Here is a 6,000-nt window from a genome sequence, read left to right on the forward strand (position 1 = left end):
ATTTCACAAAACATTAGCATTGAGGTATATGGAAAAACAATTGGTACCGTGATACCTAAAGGAAAGAATAGCCTCACAGTGTTTCCATAGAAACGCATACATGTGGGCGGCATTTATGAACTATACTAGTTTGATGTAGGAAAACAAATGTATGCTGAACACTTTTGGTCAAATATTGAAAGTTCTTTAAGAATAAAATGTATGAAATCTTTAGAAAATAGCACAAGATGGCTTTGGATGGGGACTTTTGATAACTATAGCTATGATAGATATAGACTTGTGTTACCTGATGCCTTTATGTATGTGCTGTTACCTCCTAGATTGGAATGCATGCAACAAAATAAGTTATGGAAACATAATATAGTTGATTTTGGCCAAATATTGGCTATTGTACCTGCAAAAGATGAAAAATCATGTGTACAAAAACAACTATCTTGTTCTTGTAAGGCATGCCATAAACCAGGATAGAGAACATTCTAAGTACACTTGTAGATAGATCACTTGTATCATGTGGGATGTTCTGGCATGAATAATTTTTAGGTAATTTATTAAGGATTTGGTATTCCTTCCCATTTTGATTTGAATTGTCCTGCTCTAATTGTCCCTTTTTTTTTTACACTCTCCTGCTTTGAAATTGTTCATGTAGTTAGTTCAGTTCTCTTGCATTCCCTTTTGTTGAAGTAGCAGTGAATACCAACAAACAAGAACAGTTTCCTTAAGTCAGCATTTCCCATTGGCACTTATATAAGCCCAATTATAATCTACTATTGACTTTCAATTAATCCTATTTCTTTCTGTCAAGCTGCTCCTGTGGAATTTCCATGTTTGGTCCAACATTACAGAATGATAACCATTTTAGTCACACAGTGCGTATTCATTCCATTCAAATCCACACTGTTCTTGAAACTTTGCATCCCATCGCAAGAATCCAAATTGGCATGAGATGATATCTGCATGGTTATGGAAGGCTGCACTCTACATGCCGGCATTGTAGAAAATATGAACTATGTGATATGAAAGAGCTGCGTCATCTTAGAAATTAAAATTACATGACTCTTGAGGTCTCCACTAAACATAGGAGCCTAAATGTTAGGTTCTCACTTTGTCAGTAATGTATTTTGAGATAATTTAATTGCAATGAAGTTAATACAGGTTGTTGATGAACTCATCTATATTACATGGATAATGTATTCAAGGTTACCACACCTTATGTATATCATTCAGTTATCTCCCTTACACCAGTCATAACATTTCAAGGAAATAAAATCGCACATTTTCAGTGACTGATTATGAAAATAAAGAGAAGATTTGTGAAGTATTATATTAGCCCTCAATCTTGATGCAAATGTAAGTAGAAGCAATTTGATAATTTCTCACAGTAAAGTTTACAAGTTTAAAAACTGATAAGGTATGTTCTGCTTGGCTCTGAGATAAGTTTCTCTCTATCTTATGCCAATTATTATTAAATTCTTATGTAGAAGAAATATACTTTATATGTATCTATATTATCTAAATTATTCACCCTTTTATATTAGATGGAAATGAACACAACTTCACTTGAAATTTGGGTCCTGTAAGGGATGTTATAGCACAGTGGCCTTTGGGCTGTCCTTGGACCTGTTGGGCCCTGCCCCATATATTTGTCCAAGGTAAGGTCATCAAACTTTCACTTCTCATTTTTCGCATTGCTGACTTTGCCACCTTTAATTCCTTTATCATAAGCTACCTCTCCCTTTTAGATAAACACTTTCCTCCTGTTTTTAACTCCATTTGATGTGCTATACTTAGTGTTTATATTTGGCATTTTTCTGTATTTTATTCCCCTAATTTCACCTCCCAATCCAAACATAACCACTTAGAAGCTGCGATTTACTATATTTGGTGACTGACTGGCTTATTGAAACAATTTTATTCACATTACAAAGGAGGAAAGCTTACTATTTGTGTTACAAAGAGGATGGGTAGGTGGACCTTTGTGTGAGGACTGGTGGTTAGTGACCTCTTGTATCTGTAGATAGTGTAAAGTGGTCAAAGCTTATACTTTATAATAAGATTGGGTCATGTCCACCTGTCTCTGATGTTAAGTTCTGCACCTACCAAACAAATATAAATTCCTTTCTTTTAGGTGAATTGTACATTTTGAAGTAGGACAGGTGCATACTATTTGGTACATTGACCTTTGACCTAGTTATTACATAATATGATATAATGTAATTTATCCCATATCACCTATGTGAAGTTCAATAATTGCTGATATGAATAAGATAGAACTCATAGTTGAAAGAATTCATTTTATTTCAAAAGATGATTTTGATGGTGAAGCAAAAGTATGAAAACAATAGTTCAAACAGCTCAATGACATTTCTATACACATTCATATAAGACATAGGTTAGTACCTCATCAAATTGTTTTTCACAAGTGAGACTAAGTATATTTGTTACTTATACAGTCCCGAACTATTTCACAGATTATTGGAAAAATTAAGGTTTGCTATAGGTATAACGGTACCAATTGCGCAAGTCCAGGTGGGCGGAGCTTAAGGTGTATGGAACATTGTATTCAGAATTAAAGAACAAAACTAGCTGTGATTGGTGCATTATGTAAGACTTGTGCTTTCTGTTTGGCTTAAAAAAAAGTTGAGCCTCTTGGCAACATGTGAGCTTGTGTTAATTTCTATCTAGATCATATTTTGTATTTTTTATGATTTTTTTAAAATATGGTACACATGACTGAAAATGTGCTTGTTGTGACTAGATAACTCTTACCCCTGTCTAGTTCCAGTAGAGTTATCTCTCTTAAATGCAATGGAGTACCTGGTTATGTCATTGTCAAATTGACAATCTAGCATTGTTCTATATGACAGCGTGTGACATGCATGCCCAAGTAGGACAGAAAGTATATTTATTTCACAAAACATTAGCATTGAGGTATATGGAAAAACAATTGGTACCGTGATACCTAAAGGAAAGAATAGCCTCACAGTGTTTCCATAGAAACGCATACATGTGGGCGGCATTTATGAACTATACTAGTTTGATGTAGGAAAACAAATGTATGCTGAACACTTTTGGTCAAATATTGAAAGTTCTTTAAGAATAAAATGTATGAAATCTTTAGAAAATAGCACAAGATGGCTTTGGATGGGGACTTTTGATAACTATAGCTATGATAGATATAGACTTGTGTTACCTGATGCCTTTATGTATGTGCTGTTACCTCCTAGATTGGAATGCATGCAACAAAATAAGTTATGGAAACATAATATAGTTGATTTTGGCCAAATATTGGCTATTGTACCTGCAAAAGATGAAAAATCATGTGTACAAAAACAACTATCTTGTTCTTGTAAGGCATGCCATAAACCAGGATAGAGAACATTCTAAGTACACTTGTAGATAGATCACTTGTATCATGTGGGATGTTCTGGCATGAATAATTTTTAGGTAATTTATTAAGGATTTGGTATTCCTTCCCATTTTGATTTGAATTGTCCTGCTCTAATTGTCCCTTTTTTTTTTACACTCTCCTGCTTTGAAATTGTTCATGTAGTTAGTTCAGTTCTCTTGCATTCCCTTTTGTTGAAGTAGCAGTGAATACCAACAAACAAGAACAGTTTCCTTAAGTCAGCATTTCCCATTGGCACTTATATAAGCCCAATTATAATCTACTATTGACTTTCAATTAATCCTATTTCTTTCTGTCAAGCTGCTCCTGTGGAATTTCCATGTTTGGTCCAACATTACAGAATGATAACCATTTTAGTCACACAGTGCGTATTCATTCCATTCAAATCCACACTGTTCTTGAAACTTTGCATCCCATCGCAAGAATCCAAATTGGCATGAGATGATATCTGCATGGTTATGGAAGGCTGCACTCTACATGCCGGCATTGTAGAAAATATGAACTATGTGATATGAAAGAGCTGCGTCATCTTAGAAATTAAAATTACATGACTCTTGAGGTCTCCACTAAACATAGGAGCCTAAATGTTAGGTTCTCACTTTGTCAGTAATGTATTTTGAGATAATTTAATTGCAATGAAGTTAATACAGGTTGTTGATGAACTCATCTATATTACATGGATAATGTATTCAAGGTTACCACACCTTATGTATATCATTCAGTTATCTCCCTTACACCAGTCATAACATTTCAAGGAAATAAAATCGCACATTTTCAGTGACTGATTATGAAAATAAAGAGAAGATTTGTGAAGTATTATATTAGCCCTCAATCTTGATGCAAATGTAAGTAGAAGCAATTTGATAATTTCTCACAGTAAAGTTTACAAGTTTAAAAACTGATAAGGTATGTTCTGCTTGGCTCTGAGATAAGTTTCTCTCTATCTTATGCCAATTATTATTAAATTCTTATGTAGAAGAAATATACTTTATATGTATCTATATTATCTAAATTATTCACCCTTTTATATTAGATGGAAATGAACACAACTTCACTTGAAATTTGGGTCCTGTAAGGGATGTTATAGCACAGTGGCCTTTGGGCTGTCCTTGGACCTGTTGGGCCCTGCCCCATATATTTGTCCAAGGTAAGGTCATCAAACTTTCACTTCTCATTTTTCGCATTGCTGACTTTGCCACCTTTAATTCCTTTATCATAAGCTACCTCTCCCTTTTAGATAAACACTTTCCTCCTGTTTTTAACTCCATTTGATGTGCTATACTTAGTGTTTATATTTGGCATTTTTCTGTATTTTATTCCCCTAATTTCACCTCCCAATCCAAACATAACCACTTAGAAGCTGCGATTTACTATATTTGGTGACTGACTGGCTTATTGAAACAATTTTATTCACATTACAAAGGAGGAAAGCTTACTATTTGTGTTACAAAGAGGATGGGTAGGTGGACCTTTGTGTGAGGACTGGTGGTTAGTGACCTCTTGTATCTGTAGATAGTGTAAAGTGGTCAAAGCTTATACTTTATAATAAGATTGGGTCATGTCCACCTGTCTCTGATGTTAAGTTCTGCACCTACCAAACAAATATAAATTCCTTTCTTTTAGGTGAATTGTACATTTTGAAGTAGGACAGGTGCATACTATTTGGTACATTGACCTTTGACCTAGTTATTACATAATATGATATAATGTAATTTATCCCATATCACCTATGTGAAGTTCAATAATTGCTGATATGAATAAGATAGAACTCATAGTTGAAAGAATTCATTTTATTTCAAAAGATGATTTTGATGGTGAAGCAAAAGTATGAAAACAATAGTTCAAACAGCTCAATGACATTTCTATACACATTCATATAAGACATAGGTTAGTACCTCATCAAATTGTTTTTCACAAGTGAGACTAAGTATATTTGTTACTTATACAGTCCCGAACTATTTCACAGATTATTGGAAAAATTAAGGTTTGCTATAGGTATAACGGTACCAATTGCGCAAGTCCAGGTGGGCGGAGCTTAAGGTGTATGGAACATTGTATTCAGAATTAAAGAACAAAACTAGCTGTGATTGGTGCATTATGTAAGACTTGTGCTTTCTGTTTGGCTTAAAAAAAAGTTGAGCCTCTTGGCAACATGTGAGCTTGTGTTAATTTCTATCTAGATCATATTTTGTATTTTTTATGATTTTTTTAAAATATGGTACACATGACTGAAAATGTGCTTGTTGTGACTAGATAACTCTTACCCCTGTCTAGTTCCAGTAGAGTTATCTCTCTTAAATGCAATGGAGTACCTGGTTATGTCATTGTCAAATTGACAATCTAGCATTGTTCTATATGACAGCGTGTGACATGCATGCCCAAGTAGGACAGAAAGTATATTTATTTCACAAAACATTAGCATTGAGGTATATGGAAAAACAATTGGTACCGTGATACCTAAAGGAAAGAATAGCCTCACAGTGTTTCCATAGAAACGCATACATGTGGGCGGCATTTATGAACTATACTAGTTTGATGTAGGAAAACAAATGTATGCTGAACACTTTTGGTCAAATATTGAAAGTTCTTTAAGA

General features: G+C 34.1%; 1 long non-coding RNA gene across 7 annotated transcripts in view; it reads left to right on the plus strand.

Moving 5' to 3' along the window:
• LOC149769004 (uncharacterized) overlaps positions 1 to 5,517 on the plus strand; it is a 39,993-nt gene extending 34,476 nt beyond the window's left edge. For 6 of the 7 annotated variants that reach the window (XR_016419523.1, XR_016419529.1, XR_016419528.1 and 3 more), the window contains one exon: positions 1 to 5,517. This exon is cut by the window's left edge. This is a non-coding gene — a long non-coding RNA (uncharacterized LOC149769004). The other variant, XR_016419525.1, reaches the window with a different exon arrangement.
• Positions 5,518 to 6,000: the final 483 nt, after the last annotated feature.

Source organism: Sinohyriopsis cumingii, unplaced genomic scaffold (genome assembly GCF_028554795.1).
Source record: "Sinohyriopsis cumingii isolate HCF-2022 unplaced genomic scaffold, ASM2855479v2 utg005057l, whole genome shotgun sequence".
Classification (NCBI taxonomy): domain Eukaryota; kingdom Metazoa; phylum Mollusca; class Bivalvia; order Unionida; family Unionidae; genus Sinohyriopsis; species Sinohyriopsis cumingii.